This window comes from Argiope bruennichi, chromosome 7 (genome assembly GCF_947563725.1).
Source record: "Argiope bruennichi chromosome 7, qqArgBrue1.1, whole genome shotgun sequence".
Taxonomy (NCBI): Eukaryota; Metazoa; Arthropoda; class Arachnida; order Araneae; family Araneidae; genus Argiope; species Argiope bruennichi.
In genome coordinates, this window is record NC_079157.1 from 116,206,059 (window position 1) to 116,226,386 (window position 20,328).

Sequence of the window (20,328 nt, forward strand, 5' to 3'; positions counted from 1 at the left end):
GGAAAAAGAAATATTTCCAGTCCAGCATTTCAGAACCAAATAAATTATTTAGTTGTAATTAAGCTCTTCTTTTTAGAAAAGTATACAGTTTAGCCAGCATTTAATAATTATTATAATTTGTTTCCAATTGTTTAATCACCGTTCCTTAGGAACAATTGAAGGAAAATAAAAAGACTTCCTTCGCTTTTCTTTTACAGCCTTATACTGCTTAAATAAATATCTCAAGAATTTCTACGCTAAAACCAATTCGAATTTTCCCGAACTAGATTTAACAAAAACGGGCGGTGCATACAAAATACAACACACATGAAGAAAATGAAATCAAACATAACCTACTTCTGGCAAAATTTACACAGGAGACACTTTAGCTTACCCCAAAGACCACACTAAAAAATCGAAGTGAAATATCTGTCCCGCGTGCGTGAGTTTTCCTCGCTTTTTTTTTTTTTTTCGAACGTACCGTGACGTAACGGATCTCCCGATTTGCATGACGTCACATCGCACATGTACCCTTGCCAACAAAGAAAAAGGTAACAAACAGCATCGGCGCCGCATTTCTGCTTGGATGTGGAGTACACCCACCAAGTAAAGAAACAGAAAACACCTGGCATGTAATTATGGTCGTAGGAATAAGGTTTAGTAAGGGTGATTTCCTTGTAAAAGAAAAGTACTGTCCCGTGAAGAGGCGGATGATGATAGGTTTGTGCTGCATAGATTGTTTCCGAACAATTAAAACGAACACACAGGACGGAAGGGACATTTTATCATTTGCAATAAGATTGTGCTAATAATCACAGGGCGTTAGTTTGGATGAAATCAAAGTATCGATTGATTATTTTATAAGAAAAAAAGATAGAAAGTTACCGTTGTGAAAATAGGGCTGGGAGATGACGGAACTTCATCATTGCGATATATCGTCGTCCAACACATATCGCCATTTTTCGATATATCGCGATATCATTATTTATTTATAGTTATTATAAATTATAAATAACATCTTTGAAAATATTGACTGATCAGAACAACTCCAAACAAAAAGAAGTTTTAATTTATACAATAAAAATATCTGTTTTCTTTTGAATAAAAATAGAAAATAATTTTGTTAAAACCCCTTCATTAAAGTGTGTCAGTGCCAAAGCAATGTCTGCATGTTACACTTTATAACACTGCGTTTAAAACAAGTATTTTTATATAATAGAATATGACAGTATTTATGGAAATATTAATAAAAATTCTGTCTAGATATATACTAATATATACTAAAAAACACTAACCGATAAGCAAAACGAAATCGAAAAAGTAAACTAATTAGGAATATCGATTTATTGTATCGCAATTTATCGTGAACTATTATTCCCGTTCATGAATTCGATATATCGATATTTTTCGAAAACTGGCATTATAAGATCAATTTTTAAAAAAATATCGATTTTTTTTTTTTCCGTAATTCGAAAATCGACACATTCCTAGTGAAGAGGGAGATTTTGAATGCGATTGAAAAAAATGAGTTTTTTCGGTCTGTTGTCATTTCATAGTTTCGTATTTATTTAACCAATTCGAGATGGGCAAATATTGATTTTGTCTTCATCAACACAAAAGTCAAACAAATCAACAATTTTAAATCGACTTTGAAATCTTTTAAAAACATGAAATTTAAATTGAACGGATTAAAAAAATCAAAAACATACACTAAACAGTGGTCCTATAGTCTTTCTAAGAATACAAATCTTAACATAAATTAAAATCGTTATTTTTTTTTTTTAATTTTGGATTTTAGCAGTAACGAATTAACTGTACTAATTTTATAAAATTGTATTTGTCTCGTAAATTTAAGAGAACTATTACATAAGCAAACGTTTCTGACTTTGAAAATCAATAGGAAATAATTGAAAGCAGATGTTAAGTTATTCAATGTGCACTCACATAGCCCCAAATTTTAAGGATTGCTCGAATTCGAAGGCTGGGAAAATAAAGCTTTTTTTTTCCCACAAATTCAGTTACACATCTAAGCATCTATCTGACATATACATACGAACACCAAAAAGTAATCAAAGCTGAAAACTGTTATCAGTAAGAATTAGAAAAAGGCAGCATGAAATAAAATAAATTGAAGCCTTTATGATACTTTAATTATATTTTATTCTTCAAACCTCTAACTCCTGTTCTCCTAGAAATTCTGAGAAATTTCCCTTGGATATTTCTATGGTATAACTTAACATATCATTCTTTTTTTTAATTCAACATAATGTAAAAAGTCGAAATATTCTGAAGTCCAAATGCTTGTATCTAGTAATGAATAACATGTTAATTAAAACTATTTATAAATTGCTAATTTAAATTAAACAATTTTTTAACGAATAAAACGCGGCCATTTTTATAATTATTTTTCTGTTTAAAAGTTAAATTAAAATTCAAATATTAGGATAATAAGTATATTTGCGTAAATAATGAGTCACGTAATAATTAATTATATACTCTTTATAAATCGCTCATTCCTAATTATGAGTTTATTAACGTGAAAACCTTTTTGTAAATTTTTAATTTAATTTCAATAATTTAGGGTTAAAAACGCAACTAGAACCGAGCCATTATTTTGAAGATACGAAGACAAAATCTTAGCTACTATATTAATTAACTGTTCAACAACAGCGATAGTTTTCTAGCCAAAAGCTTGAAGGTATTTTTCTTGAAATTGGCTGACTATGGTGCTTTAACATTGTTATGAATGAATACCTTAAAGGCATATTATCATTATACTAAATCTCATACCCAAAATTCTCAACCTGTGTCTCTCCTTTCGAAACAAATTGACAAAATTCCAGGCATCTAGTTATTTTAGTTTACGACAAAAGTAACTAGACGCCTTTTGTTTTACCTTTTTTTATACTTATATACCATATACATTTCATAATTAGTATATATCTAGACTGTAATTGAATTATTATACAATGACAGTTGAGTTTGTTTAAACAAGAGGCTGTTCACCCATCTTTTCATATTTTGTGTCATAAAAGTGCGCATTGTCTAAAATGCATACCATCGATATTTGGAAATGAAGTACTGAAATGTCATCCAAAATTGAATATTTTCGTCTGTTAAATGTCACCAAAGACTCAGAATTTATATTTGCCAATTGGCATCGAGAATAAAATGTGATAAGTCTAGTACATCAAGAAGTGAATAATCCATTATAAGATTCAATCCTTACAAATATCCAATATTTGAAACTAAGCAACATCGTTAAAAAAAATTTTTAATCGAAAACATGAGCTCTCTTTTTTCAAAAGTGTTGACAAAATAATTTTCATTTTTGAAAGATAAAAAATATATATATATATATATATATACTACATGTCAAAATTTAAACAAAAACAAGTTTTGATTTCAAACATACTTATTTTTTTCTTTCTGAAATCAACAAAAGATCTTTGCAAATGACCAATGATAGTAATAAAAAAAAAGCAATTTTTTATGCCTCTTATAGTTATGACATTGATTATGCGTCTTATGTTGTATCTGCAATTGATAAAAATATATCTCAATATTTAATTAAGTTTTTGAGATTTAGATATCAGCACGAAATTCATCTTATGAATAGATTTTTATTATTATTCTTAATTTAACTTTCTATTTTTGAGGGTAATTTTAATTTAAGAAGATATTTTAATGTATTTATAGAAGAGAAAATGGAATGAACCAAACAAAAATAGATAATAATTGCACAAAAAGAAAAAAAAATACTTTTAATAGTTGTTTACTACGTTTGGCAGTCGCCATTACGGGAGGATAATTTTTTAAAGATCAAGATCAAATGATTAGAAGTAACTCCTTCAAAGAAAGGAAAATTGAAGAACATGTTTTCTTTTTAGAAAAAAAAAATATCTTCAATAAAAAAAATCTCTTTCAGTTTACTGTTTCAAAAAAAATTAGGTAATTGCGTTTGACAACTGTTAAAAGAGAAAACATCGAATAGCTTATATATGCCATTTAGCTGGCGATAATATAACTCACTAGTATTTTTTATTTAAAATTCTAGAAAAAGGGGAAAAAAATCACATTTTTTTCAGTAATAAATACAAGCACTTTTTATCATACAGGGAAATAAATAATACTTGGAAGATAATCATCTAAAAAATGTGTGGGTAACGCTTTTTGATATTCATGCACTTTTTAGACAGAAAAAAAAATATTAAAAACTTAAAAAATATAATTACAGACCTTATCATACTGAAAATGAAAAAAAAAATACCAATGAAAAAAATAAGAGATGAATATTTTTACACGAGTTAATCCTTTTGGAAGAAAAAATAATATGCCTTTCTTGAAAAAACAGAAATATTAATCAACAGATTTAAATCATCTGTAAGAGTTTCTAGAAGGGGAAAAATCATTTTTTTCCATAAATGCTGTTTCTACAAAATGACTTAAAATCAAGTTACTAGCCCATTAAAATAAATCAAATATATTTATAACTTAATATATATTATAACTTAATATATATTATAACTTGATATATATTAATAACTTAATATATTTACTTGATATATATATTTTTTTGCTATGGATACAGATCACATATCACTTCTTTTCGAATTTCTAAGAAGTTGCAGACACGGAAAATCATTACAGCATTCTGAAGAATAATTTAATGGAAAAAATTGTTCACAGGCAACCCCCAACAGAACTGAAGTAAATTAATGATTGAAGGTGGTACGACTGCTCGCTGTTTCTCATACATCAAGCACGATGAGAAGAATATTGGCAGATTGTAATGAACGTGCTGACAGGTTAAAGACCTTTCAGAATTAAAGCAAGGAAAAAAAATATGAGAAGTTTGTTTTATTATATCAAAGGTTGTTTTGTGATATTTTGAACTTTGCTGAGTAAGCATAAAGTCTTCAGTTGCACCCGTTAGAAGTTAGGATGAATTTGATGAGTAATTTATAATCATGTTTAAAAACTAATGAAAAGACCTTATGCCATGAATTTGATGTAGCAGCCCAAATGTTTTAGATGATGATAGAAATGATGGGAATTTCATGAACATCCATTTATTTTACGTTTATTTCGCATATTTATAATATTTTAGCTGACACATATATACAGTACACTCCCGATTATCCGCAGAATTGGGTGGCGCGGCAGCCGCGGATAACAAAAATCGCGAATAATCCGATAAAAGCTAAAAATGGGTATAGCAAAAGAGAAAACAGTCATTCCAACTTTGAAAAATCGTTTTATGTACAATAAAACGTAAAATAAACAGCAGGAAATGTTTCACTAACGTTTAATATTTTAGTATATCACTCAAAACTAACCTAAAATGCATTTTGTTAATGAAAACAGAAAAGTGCTTTGTACTTACGAGAGGCGTCAAGGATACACAGAAAAATTCACATGTACTGTTTTAATACTGTAATGTATTATGTAATTACAAAACCATAACTGTAAAACTACACCTTATTGAATAAATCAGTCATTTGTGTTTGCTTCTTGCTTTGGAAGCATTTTCTCTCTGCTTGGAAGCAAAAAAAACTTGTACATTGTGCGGCAGGCACGTATAACCCGCCCGAGGATAATCGGGAGTCTAGTAAGAACGCAGTTAAGAGTTGATACATACATATTGCTTAATATTGTCATGGTTATCGATCGACTAAATGAAGAAAAAGAAATTTTATTGATTCCAAAAGCAATTGGCGGCGAAGGATTTTCAGATACGTAAGAAGAAGTCAAAAATGAATGAAGAATGTCAATTTAGAAATGATGTGTGAAGAATTAGATGATCTTGTACCATCAACTGACAGTGTGAGCTGTGATTGTACAGAAGAAGAATTAATGAAGAATATCTATCCAGAAATGATGAATGGAGAATTAGATGATATTGAAACATCAACTGACAGTGTGAAGAGCCATACTAAAGAAGAAAAGTTAATGAAAAATGTCGATCTAGAAATGATGAATGGAGATTTTGCAACACCAGCTGACAGAGTGAAAGAGGATAAAAAAGATAAATTATTTTAACTTATAAGAAGTTATATAAATTGTTAAAAAAAAGGAACATAAACTATCTGGTTCTATAATACAAGTTAATACAAATGAAAAGGGCATAATATTTGTTATCTGTGCTTCTTAATGAGAAACATTTAAAGAGTAATGCCAGTCCTTGCAGAAATGAGCTACCATTAAAAAAAATCACATGCTTAAAAAATAATAAATGAATCATATAATATGTAGCATATATATAATTATTAAGCAGTAATAAAATACTGCTCAATATATATTTCATTGTTTTTTTATTGTCCTAATGTCCATGGGTTAGCAGAAAAAAGAAGAAAAAAATAGTAAGAAATAATTAAAAACCCCTAAAACATTTCAAAATATATAACACAATGCACTAAAACCTTGAAACAATAAATACCTAAAATTTTAAAACACACCAAAAAAAAAAAATGTTTTAAACACAATTTCAGAATCAGATCCCCCCCCCCCAAAGATTCGAACAACTGCGGCAGCCGATTCCGTGCCTCAAGACTATGCAAGATTTCCGCAGTGGGTCAATAAATGGTATCATTCTGAGTTTTAATATATTTGCGGCGAAAGCCAGGACTCAAAGATATATTTTGATGTAAATTGGACTTTAGGACAGTTTTTATAGTGAATGTATGATCTTGTTTAGTCCGGATGAAATTTCATGCCGTTTTAATTGATTTGCTCTTATTCTAGCTATTGTGGATGTTATGTTTCTTATATATTTCATTTTCTTCTTGTAATTGAATATTAGATTTGCTTAAATCAAACAAAATTTCTTAATTTGAACTATGCTCACTGCATTTTTTTTTCAAAGTAAATTTCGCGAATCGTGATTTCGTCATATATTAATTAATGACGGACGGCATTCCCACGTTTAGCAAAAGTTTATCATAAACTCTTGTGAAGAAAAATGTGGTCTTAGTCTTTCAATATATCAAGGAATGACGGAACTATAACCATAGACGATGAGTTTCTCACAATGAAAGGAAGAAAAAAGAAAGCAATGCTGCTCCTTTTTTTCATAAAGATACATGCCGAGATACAAGAGACAATTACTTCCTCTTACTTGAGCTGATTAAATTCCAGTCAAAATCGTTTTGTCTAGCGGTTATTTTTGAAGATGATCCAAGTCAAATCGAGAATGTTCCAAAAGCAATGATTCAACGTAAAGAAAACAATGATTATTTCAATTACAAACACATTCTTAGGAACACACGCACGTTTTAATCGAATAGAAAAATTTCAGTATACAACAGGTGCAATCGATAGAATGTAACTAATACATCAGAATATGTTTATTTCAATTAATAGGATAAAAACTAGCTGCTTTTTAAATTGTCACGACATTGTTTCGTAATTGTGAAACATCATTGAAACTTGACAAATAAAAGCCGACAAGAATTTTTTCTCCAATTTCCTATAATTAAATTGTCATTTTTCACTTTCTTAGAATAACGATAATTAACACCTGTCAGAATCTCAAGAGGTATGATAGACCACAGAAAACTTCAGATAAAGAAGTATGTTTTTATTATAAATTATGAAGAAAGATATTAATAACATCAAGCATTTTTGTAAGTAATCTAACTGTAGAAATGGAGAAAAACGGCAAATTTTTGAAATAATTTTTCTCAGAAACGGTAATCATTAGCAAAGAAACCGGTCCATGCAGTATTTGATTATCTTATTAATTACGTATAACTTTCATTTTCCCTTACCAAGAGATGTAGCATTTCTTTTAGATGCATAATCTACTCATAGAATTTGTATATAACTATTCAAAATCCTAATATTGTTAATTAAGATTAGTTATCTTAAAGAAATATTTTTACAGCGACTACGAAGAATATTTAATGGTCCGATGACGAGAAAACCTGCATCAACCCTTCAATCTTCATATTTACAACAAATCTAGACCCGAAATGGCCTATATACACTTGGTTAAGAAGGTACACTTGGACCACGTATAGAATCGAATGGATAAGCTACTATTCTCTGACCCGAGACGGAAATAGTTCGTTCTGAGGAATTCCAGAAAAAAAATCATTTGGACAAACTATAAACGATGTTTTTTATTCTAGTATTGTTTGGTTCGGCGTATTCTATAACCAAGCAACTATCGAGCCATTCGCGTTCAGATTTTAATTTCGGGTATTTGTTGCTGATCAGGATTCACATATTACTAGTGGAGGTCCAAATATCCATCTATCCACCTTTGGCTGAAGCTGTGTAAAACAATCCTTTCTTAGATGTCCACTTTATGGAAGTCATTGACTGAAAAGTCATTGAAAGTGACAGAATTGTGCCAGCACCCAAGGAACTGAGTGAAGAACAGAAATGTTGTAAATACACCAGAAGACAGGGTTCAGGAAATAAAATAGAATAAAGAAGCCATCGCAAATGATGCAATACATTCGTGGTAACAGGCTTTTGATACATTTAAAACATTTATAAGATTTCCCGACTTCAACAAAAGCTTTACTTATGATGAACTCAGAACATAATCCGAATTGATTTTTCGATGAAGATACCCGAATCGCAGTTGTGACAACATATCTGAGATTTTTTTAAACACTATCGCATTACTCAATTGTAATTTTTTTTTGTCATGGAACTCTTTATAACAGTTTACCTTAAATGTCATCGTACCTTATAATTTTTCTTTAGCATGCCTATTAAACCTACATTGACGTTAGATAATCCAGAACTTCTGTGATAAAAATTCGTGTTAATAAGAATGTTTATAAAAGTTTTCTGAAATCTCTTAAAAAGATTTTTTTATTCTGAAAGGTCATATTTATTATCATCCTGCGGCCTTTAATTAAATATTAAATGGAAAATTTTATATGAAATCATGTTGAGAGAATATTAACTACAAGTTAATTAAGTATTAAGTTATATAATTATATATATAACTGTATAATTATATAACTGTAAAGAGAAAATTTCAATAGAAAATTCGTTATACAGAAGTTTTGATATAGAAATACATATTACAAATCTTTTATAATTTTTTCCCTTAAAAACGTTAAGCGCAGTTAACATTTTAGAGTTAAAGAAGACTTAAAGAATTTAAGCCATCAAATAAACATATTTTTAAAAGAAAGTACAAATACCTTTGTAATTTATAAATTTGTTTATAATGTACTAAAACGTATGTCTTTGTACAAACAAAAAAACAAAATTGAATTTGTGAATATATTTTCTTGTCTGTTTTCTACTGGAAGTATTATTATATATTAAGCTGCAACTTAATTCCCGCTTTCTACTGGAGGCATTATTATATATTAAGCTGAATACTTAATTACTGCTTTCTACTGGAGTTATTATTATACTTTAAGCTGAGCACTTAGTTACTCCTTTCTACTGGAGGTATTATTAAGCTGCAGCAAACTTAAAGATTTTCAATTGCAAGTATGATCATTGAAAGAAATCTAATGCTAAACTGAATTTAAAATAAAAATGTCGTCCAAAATTAGGAAAGGGATTTAAAGAGCAGGACATCAGAATAACATATAATCCACCTGTTAACCATTTCACGTAAATAATCTTCCAAACTTATGAAACTTTATAGCAGCGATGATTGGTGTAATATGTATTTTCCGAAATTAATTTATATACCCACCAAAGGCGATATCCATGAGAATTTTTTGACTGCTAAAGACGTATATTAATTTTTATACGCTGATTTTTGTTCGATATATTAAATTTTAATCCAATATTTTCATTATGATAGCGAAACGTTCCATTAAAAGAAGTTCGATATACAGAGGTTAGACTGTTTTCTGTCAGATATCTTTTGGATATAGGAGAATCTGTTATAATAGACAAGATTAGAGACATAAATCTTTGATAACAGAACGGAATTATTAACATCAGTGATAACAGAACGAAATTATTAACATCATTGATAACAGAACGGAATTATAAACATAACATTTGTAATAACAGACAGAATTATAGTTGTAGCATTTGCAATAAGAAACGAACTTGAACTGATCACTACTGATACGACCAAAAACCCATGCATGAAAGAGCCATTTATTATAATCTAATCATAAATGAATACATAAACAATTTTAAACTGAAGGAAAATTAGAAAATAATAGGCATTAAATAAAAAAAACATCCTCAATAATAGATAAAAATTGCCGATCACTCAAAATCATCGGTTGTCAATATTAATTATATTCCACATCCTTTGATGTGGCTTTTTAGTTTTTCAGTAATAACTGCTGATTCCCCCCCCCGCCCACCAAAGCATTCATTTCAATAAAAATATTTGTAAATCCTATTATTGATTTCATATTTAATTCCATTTTTTTATAATATGCTACGTTCTAACAAATTAAAACAATTTTGCATTAATTTACAATGAAAGTACACAATTACTTGTCTCGATAATCAATCATTCAAATGGAAGACAATTTCTTTTCAATTCTTGGACTATTTCGTGGAATTGAATTATAAAATTAGACCCAGTGAAAACATATCATTTCCACATATCTAAAGCTGCGTCTAACTTGCTACATTTTTCTGTTTGCAGTACATGCATGACATGGCTTTCAACAATTCATGGAAGTTATTAACCTTTCTTTGTATGATTTTTTTTTCTTTTTTTGTGAAATAAATCAGGGTGCTATAATTAATTCCTATATTAAAGGAAAAATGTTTTAAAAAATTCTAGTATAAATATATAATATAAAATAATTAAAAAACAGTATGATGGAAATATCCATCATCATGCAAATTTACATGTTAAGCTCGGTACAAAATCATCAATGACCCTCTCTTCTAATTTTCTCCACTCATTAGAGCTTTTATTAGCAAAAATATTTCAGATTAGTTATAAAAAATAATCAAGAAATCACACGTTTCTTCCAATCACAACAAATAACTGAAATGACAAGTTCAAACCCGTTATAATAATTGTGACATTTGATTTTTTATTATTATTATTTTCTTTTTACAGCTACATTTCTTACTACGCAATATTCGTGAAAAACGTTGCCAGCAACAACCAATCCTACTAGTTTTGAGTACATTTTTTTTCACTAAATGTTATGATAGAAATTTCCATCAACATGCAAAGAAGGGTTAAATATTTTACAGCTTTAACAATGAAATTTTGTTACTTTTCTCACGTTAATACCGAGTACAGTTTCGAGTTTATTTTCACACGAACTTGAGAATACAAAATTTTGTAACTCGTTTTTAAAATTTAATCCCTTATATTATGTTTTCTACAAATATTAGCATTACTTTCTCGAACCCCCTAATTAGTCGGTAACGGACCATAAAAGTTCGGAGTTTTTACTCTGATTGCTTATAAAAAAATATGTCAATCTTTGTGAGATCTATTATTAACTATAAAGGAGTATCTGTCGTAATTGATAAATAATCTTTTTTACTGGACATCAGGGAATTGTAGGAAAAACACTAGATAATGAATGTAATTACAGAAGGAACAAATCTTTTATAACAGACTTTTAGAAAATTAACTTGTCAGTCTCAGTCTGATCATAAAATCGTGTCGGTTCCGTCTGTTACTTAGAAGAAGACCGCACTGAATTCCACTTCACGTGACCGCATTGTAAGCCTGATCTAGGGCGAAATAGGAGTTAATCATCAGCTAATGGAAAAAAAGAACGTTTTAAGGGGGTGGGTAAAGTACCCATGGATGCTTTCCACGTCAAGTTTCGTGTAGTGTATAGTTTCTGGGCAACGCCGCCGTAAATGTCAATACCCTCCGGGTCAGCCGACTCACGATTCTCGAATAATGCATTATTTAGGATGGCGTGAACAGTTTTTCTTGTCCTCTTGATGGCTGTCGACAGACCATTCTCTTGGGAAAAATCTTGAAATGTATCTCTTTTTCACTGTTTATCACCCATATTTTGATTTAGCTTAACATATCTCAATTAACTATCTAGATTCAATTCTTCTACAGGACTAGGCGTTTAATTGGTTTCTATTTTGAAAGATTAATTATTTTTTTCAAAAAGAAAATATTTAAGATATGTAGAAAAATAAATTATTTTACGTTAAATATGGTTAGAAGTGAAATTTAAGCAATTTTATTTTCTCTTACACAAAAAATCTATGAAATATATAATGAGGAAGAAGTGAAATTGCCAAAATATACATTCTGTCAAATATATACAAAATATACAGTTTATGAATACAATTACTAACAGGCGGAACAAGTTATATAACTGAAATTTTATACATACTTTTTGTAAGAAAACTATTGATTTGTATCGAATGTTAAGTCAGATCTATCAAACGGTACAGCGTCAGTTTATCTGTTCCTGTGACTATAAACCCGATAATTTCAAAACGATAAGAGTTAAACAAATGAAATTTGGTACACAATCTTTACATCAAAATGGTCGCTCTTCATTAAATTTTGTACTAAATCGATCAAAGCGAGAGATGCTATTCCTAAAACAATCTTGCTTGTTTCTTTTTACTATAAGCTGAAGCTACGTACTCTGTGGAAATGTACGAAGATGACGGAAAAAACTACTAAGAAGAAATTTTCTAAAAAAATAATTATCGAAAATTATTATAAGTAAAAGATGAACACTTTTAAATTTTAGAATTAATTATTCAATTATACAGATTTTTTCAGATCCCCTCCCCCGATTTATATTACATCCAGAATTACAGTACACTCCCGAGTATCCGGTCTTGGCGGAAGAACTAGCCGGATAACAAAAACGTCGGAAAAACGGGAGTTCTATGAACTCATTTCTTTGCCCACCAATACCAGAAGATAAAGTTTTTATACCAAAATTCACTGTTATAATACGTATTTTCTCACTTCTTATTGAGTATTCAGCGCCCACCCCCTACTTATCTTAAGCCAAGTAAAATGTGAACGGTGAATTATAGAAATAGAACCGGGTTTTGCTGTTATATCAACGTCTAGTCGCTGTATAGAGCGTAATTATTCCTCCATGGTCACTATAACTTTTTTCTGTTATCACCCATTTTGAAATCTTCACTGTGGTACACTTGGAAAAAACATTACGAATACCCCAAGAACAATTTACGAATACAGCACGTACTGTGCAGTTATAAACAGGAACAGCGGCAAAAATTGAGGTCCGTTACGCGCCGACGAATCAATGAACAACGAGCAGAACGCTGCTCTTTTCCTGTCACAACTTGTATTTTGCACACGACACGTAGGAGGATAGTAGTTGATGCCCACTTCCAATACCTCGACAATGTTTCCAATGCAAGCCTTACCTTCCTCTTTTAATTACAATAAAAGATAACTAGGCCGGATAGTACGGAAGCCGGATAATTGCGAACCGAATACTCGTGAGTGTACTGTATTTAGGCAGAATTTCGGTACTTGTTGGATGGAAGTGTGGAGATCTATAGGAAGAATCTATGTTTTGTGATAGAAAGGTTATGCGCTAGAGATTAGATCCATCGAGTATATGTACTTAATGCACATTAAAATTGTCCGGAACCAAACATTTCTCTGAAGATGTCATGTTGAATTTTAAAAAGGGGGATCCTATCTCAAGTGATGTCAATGTTGCCTATCCATCATGATTCAAAATTATGAAATCTGTCAGAAAATAGCTTTTGTAACGATTCGGAAGAGAACATTAATTCTAAATAATCAAAGTCGCTTAATCTAACTAAACTTAAGCGAAGTCAAATGGACAGTTAAAAAATATCGAAACTCTAGTTAGTTTATTTATCATAATAGATTTCAATCGTTTGAAAATAAAAAATAAATAAAAAATGAAAATGACTTCGATCAAAATGTGACTTTAGGAATATGTTAACAATTTTCGAAGTAAATTTGCACATGCTTTAAAATAAATATGCATTCCAATAAAAAAAAGTTCATAGATTCTTTAATAAATGTGACCCCCCCCCAAAAAAAAATTAAAAATTGAAAGAACCCTCCTGAGTAGAGATCTAAATTCAACGCAAACACATATTAAAATATGTAATTTCAAAAGTTTTCTTTTTCTGCACCTACATTTTTATTTTATTTATTTATTTTTTGTTTATGCAGTATTTTTATATAAATTTATATTTTGAATTCTTATGCAAATTATAAATTATGTTTTCGTAATCAAACATTTATTCAATGAAACTATTTTTCATGAAGATGTATTTTTTTATAATCTTATAAATAATATTTACAGTAGCTGCAAAGAAAGATAATTTTAAAAATTACGAAAATATCTCACATGTGTTTAGATGAACGAACGAAACATACAATAACAAACCGCAGAATTACCACAATATAAGCAAAATTATAAAATTACATAAAATTGCAAAATAAACAAACGATAAATTCTATGATGACTTCATTTTTTTCTCCTCTTAATCTGCTGAAAGCATTTCGTTTTCTACTTTCAGTATTTTATATTTCGTAAAAAACTGTCTGTTTCGATTTTATTTTTTGACTCAATACGCCTTATTTTTATTGTATCTTTTAATATTTAGCTTAGCGCAGCATAGACAAAAATGTCTGTTGTGATTTTTTTGTTTTAACTTTAATCATGCAAAACAAGTTACAGTTCAATATTGCAAAATTTTATTTGCTTAATCATGACATAAATCACGCAAAATGAATGGAAGTTTAAAACAGAATGGAAACTGCACATTTATTTATTTTAACTTTTTTTTTTTTATGCATTTGATACTATCCGACGCCGAGTAGGAAACTCAGGATTGGTTCGTGGAGCCTGCGGTCAAGGCCATGAGCCTTAAAAGAGGGGGAAGGCATGAGAGAAAGTCAGGTAGAGGCATAAAGGTAAGGGAAAGAAAAGGTTAAGATGTATGCAAAGAAGGAATCCGGTTCCATCAGTAATCCTATCAGTTACGGATTCAGAGTTGAAGGTTACAGTTACAGACAACCTTAACACCTAGAAGAATAACATCGTGTGTTGATTCTGGAAAACAGCAGACATATAATTCGTTTTTTTCTTAGTTGGAATGTTGTTGGTTTAACAATATACATGCTAAAAATATTCATAAATAATTAAGTAAAGTAGCAAAATTGATACTGATTATTTTTCAAAAATAAATACTATTGTTTAGAATAATTTTACAAGTCTTAACTTATTCTATAAAATGATGGAACTAAAGAAACTGAATTGGGAATAGATTTCAATACCGACTGTATATAAATGTATGTACATAAATCTATGTATGTAAAATATAAATGTAGATGTATATAAATCATTTTTGTCTAATAATATAATTTGTATGATTTTGTCTAATAACATAATTTATATGTATTTTCATTGAAAACTCTTGATTTATAGATAATTTTCCAATTTCATTTATTAAGTTTGATCTTATAAAATTTCAGACTTTATGTCTATTTATAGTGCATTAACAGATATATTAATACAATACCAAATTTCATAAGGCAAACTTGAGAATTTAATCTAACTTGAAAATAGAAAAAAAAAATGTTATTATAAGAAGCATGTTTTTTCTCCAGTATTCAGTTTATGAACTAGATTTGATTTTTTTAAACTACAGCATACTGATCTACATTAATGTAAAGAAACTATTGTAAATTAATAATATAATTGACTATGTGAAAACCAATAGGAGTGATCTTCTCAAAGTTTTTCACATACTCTCTAATATAGGTGAATTTGCATTTTTAATGCGTTTTTTGTCAACCGATTGAAACCAAAATTTGACACAGAACTACAGTTGCAGTCACAAAATCACACATTAAATTTTATATAATTAAGTAATTGCGTTTTTGAGTTATCGTGTTTACATGACTCTGAAAGTACAGACCGTCAGACAGTCAATTCATAGTTGGATTTGGCTCAAAATTTGATTGATTAAAATTTAATTCCCTGCCATTCGAGCCATAGCATCCAAAAATAGAATTTATGTTTTAGACCCTTTTTTTTAATTGATTTTGAACAAAATTGTGACACAGAACTAGAATTGTACTCACAAAATTGCCATACCTAATTTGAAATATTAGGTATGGCCACAATGTTTTTAAGTTCTCGCGATTTCTGAAAGTACAGATCAATAGATAATCAACCTCTCGTTGGATTTGGCACAAAACTGGATAGGTGTCTACAATACATATGTTACATCTATGTACCAAATTTTATCCATCTAGCTCTTTTCGTTTTTTAGTTATCGTGTTTACTTTTATTCGAACCGCTAGACATACAGACAACATCTGAAAGGTTTTTGCACAAAATTTCAATAGAAATCTAAAAATTTGGTGTAAAGGCAATATACCAAATTTCATCCGTCTAGCTCAAAAAATTGTTTTAGTTATCTTTGTCACAGACAGACAAACATATTGCCAAAAATGTGTTTTTCGAACTCGAGTTCCACAATGTGGAGATTCGTCAAAATCTTGAATTCGAATTTCTCGACGATTGCAATGCTTTCTCTACACTTCATATACGAGTAAATAATAAGATTTCGTTCATGTGTCCTTCCCCACGAAGAACTTCAAAATCTAGAAAAATGTGTAAACCTGTTGATCTAAACAAGTAAAATACATATGCTTATTTAATTAATCTCATAATTTAACGAATGAGTCCCGAATAGTCATATACACATCCTTCAATATTCAAACTTCTCATCAATAGGTACATAATAAACAAACAAACAAAAAATGGTAAACAATTTTCCCAATTTATTATATGATTTTCCTACTTTACATCATGATCAATTTCAATAAAATTGCTGGGCTTCATAAGCACGAGAAACAATTCAAAGATATCAAATTTAAAGGAGTGCACGGGTGGTGAAATCCTTGGAATTTAGGATAAAAAATATCGACTTAACAAGATTATTCAGTCATTTAGAAAGAAGACCTGTCTTCGAGCAGAACTCACTCTATTACAAACAGTGCGAATGTTACAAGGCATTTATAGTAGTTCATCTCCATTACAAAAATGCAAAACAACAAACCATTATGCGGTACTTGATGAAGAAGCAAATTTGGATTGCAATTAAAATCAAAATCGTATTGCTTCTGCGTTATGTCAAAAGTTTCATTTTAACCCTTCGTGATCTTATCATTTGAGTAAGAAATTCGATATTTCTTTTAGAAACAACGCTAGTGCATGAATGTTGGGCGCGTTTTTCTATCGTTAACACATCATTCGCGACTCGCGATCGCATATTTTAATCAGAACTCTGAAGAAAGTGGATCTATTTTTATTATAAAACACTTTTCTTTTAGTGAACTTGGGAAGGTCATGACAACAAGAACTAATTCATGCCCTCTTGACAGCTGCCTGTAAGTGTGAAAATTCGGAAGCTCCTTTTTCTTGTCCATCTTCCCTTTATCTGGCTATTAAGCAATTTTATTGATTAGTGCCGCGTTTCGTTATTAAAAGTTCAATGGACGTTATTGTATATCAGAATGCTTTATTGGCATAGTTACTTTTATCACATGGACGTGGTAATTCAGAAAAGGGAAATATAATTGCATAATTTTGATATTATGTGTTGCTTTTGCAAGCAAAAAATGTCTGTCATTCAAGGGAATCAAGTAAATATTAATCCCTTTCTTTTCGAACAGCAACGAAAAAAAATCGTTGTTTCCCGTGATGAAAAATTTAAAAAAAAAAAAAAAAAAAGACCACGGGGCAAAGACTGTTTTAGATAGACCATTCTCGAAATCAGCGATAATTGTCTCCCCAAAATTTTCTCGCATATTCTCTAATAAAGGTGTTAAAACAAACAACGCTTTCCATGATACTAGCATGCGGTAGTTACGAAATAATAACTTTTCGCGTGAATTTTTATTGAATATACAGTGTGATCAAAGCCGAATTTTTTAATTATTAATTCCTTGCATAAGGTTAATAGTATTTGAAAATATATAAAGGTACAGCAATTACAGCTGCAAACTTTCAGTAAAAAAAATTTAAATCTTCATGAAAAAAATGTAATTATAAAAAAATGATGAAAAAAAAAAGTAACAGAGGCATTTCTTAAAAAATCTCCACATTCAAAGTTGTAAAATTTCTTTGACAATGAAAATGTGTCTGAACAAAAGTGAAAGTTTTTGGAGGATATTAAATCAGCAGGTCCAAGAAAGAAATAAACCCAAAAACTGTTTCTCCAGGATATAACTGTTTTTATGCAGATTTTTAGATAACATTGTTTACAACAATATTTTTTTAGTGTTTGTTTTTTTATTCATTTTTCACAACCATCAATGAACCTAATTATGATAACAGAGTTTCTATACATTTCGATTTGCTCGCACTTGTTTATTTTTGCTACCTGCTGATTCAATTAGTTCTGTTTTTCTACTATGAAACTGAATGACATAAAAATAAGCCATTAAAACAGCTAATATCCGATGGGGAAACATAAGCCAAATGAAGAACTAAAAGAGCAGGTGCAACTTTATGATTTGAGGTAGAACGTGAGCAACGTAACCTGAACCATAAGAATGTGATGACAAACGGAAGTGAATAAATAGATTTCTTCGCGTTGATACTAAATTTTTATCGATATAACGTCACCTTTTCCATACAAGAAATATAGGTCGAAAAGCTAACAAATAAAACATATATAAGATAATTGACTTATTGAGGTAAAAAGGAAAATTCTACCTTCGTCTTTATGGTAGACTTGAACACAAGGATGTCACTTATAACGTGAGAAAAATAAAATGGATTGCATCGATGCAGTCAACTGTAATTACAATCTAATATAATTAAGCATAATCTCGGATTATCATTAGTAATAATATTTTAAAAAATGTTTCTCTGAAATTAAAACTTATTCGCGGATGCTTTTTAATCTCGCAAATTTGATATTTTCGGATAAAATTTTGGAGAAATTTAATATCCGTAGAGATTCATTCTCGTACCATCATAAATATCTTCTAATTTAATGATATAATGCTACTCTTATTCTAAATTGTTCATTTTGTTTCAAAAATTTATTTTTATTTATATTAAACCCAGCAGCAAGAGATGCATATTATTTTGGTATCTAGTCATAAGTAAAAAGCTAGCGCGTTATCATTTATTCGCAACTAGTAAGGGACAAAACATAGTATTTCAATTTATTAAAATTAAAAAACTATAAAAAACAAAGAAATTTGGAATAAAATATGAAAAACAATTCAATAAAATTTCATCTCTTAAACTTTTTTGGACTCATGAAAATTTTCCATTAATATCTGAATAATTTAATTTTCCATTAATATCTGAATAATTTAATTTTCCATTAATATCTGAATAATATATTTGCATCTCAAAATAATTAAAAGACGAGAAATTAATGACCGAGAGTGTTTTATAGTCCTAACATATATAAAAAAAAGCTTAAAACTGAAACAAGAATATTTTAATCTTGAAAAAAATCAATTAACAAATGAAAACTAACCTTTGGCAGAACTTCAGACATCCAAAGAAGCCGGTTTAAGCGCAGACGATAATATCTTAAAAACAACACGTGTTCGGATATTGAACCATCTCAGTCCGTCTGTTGCCAAACGAAAGTGACTCAAATTATGAATCACTGTACCAATTCTAAAAGAATTATTGTTTGCAACAATGCCCCAGAAGAAAAACGAATGAGTTTCAGAGGGTGTACTCGGAAGAACCTCGGACGTTCGAAATTCCCCCGCCGCGGAGCAACAGTTTACGAGAATGATGGGCAGATGCCTCCGAGTTCTGTCTTCGAACAATAAGTGACAGTAGATGGCGTTGTCGGTGCAGGGTTGCCTAGACAAATGCTGGTTCGTTCGTTTAGGGGGATCGTCTCTGTCGCCAAGTTAATGGGTTGTGCTGAATGAGTAAGAACATCATCAAGGGAAAAGAAGAATCTTCCCGTTTTGAACTGAGCGATTTGTTCTATTAGGTTTGTGAATGAAAATGAAAACGAAAAAACTGTCCATGTGCGTTTCAAATAAAATAAACATGATGTCTGTCATAAATAATTTATAGTCTTTTTGTTTTGGGTGATTTTAGTGTGTTTATTCCTACAAAAATACGTAAAATTATTTTATTATGTAAATAATGTATTGAAATAAATTTCTATATAAAGTACCATAAAGAGTATAGTATTGTGAAAAATATACTTTTCTTTCTTTTTTTCTGCTTATGAAGCAATAAATTTAAATCTTCATATTCATTTATTAACAATATTTATGCAATTAACCAATGCAAAGTAATTTAGAAAAGTTTAAGAATTGAATGTAAGTGTAGCATAATTCTTTTTTATATAATTTATTATTTTATTGTTATTAATTAATTAATTTTATATCATGGGAAATTTAACTTATCATGG

At 29.6% G+C, this 20,328-nt stretch overlaps 1 protein-coding gene across 2 annotated transcripts in view; it reads right to left on the minus strand.

The window, feature by feature from the left end:
* Positions 1-19,709, minus strand: part of LOC129975828 (solute carrier organic anion transporter family member 4A1-like) — an 82,638-nt gene extending 62,929 nt beyond the window's left edge. Inside the window, exon 1 of one of the 2 annotated variants that reach the window (XM_056089060.1) lies at positions 19,423-19,709. The gene's annotated coding sequence lies outside the window, so the exon portion shown is untranslated. Of the gene's footprint in view, positions 1-336; positions 430-19,422 lie in introns of those variants that run through there. The other variant, XM_056089061.1, reaches the window with a different exon arrangement.
* Between the last annotated feature and the right edge of the window lie 619 nt (positions 19,710-20,328).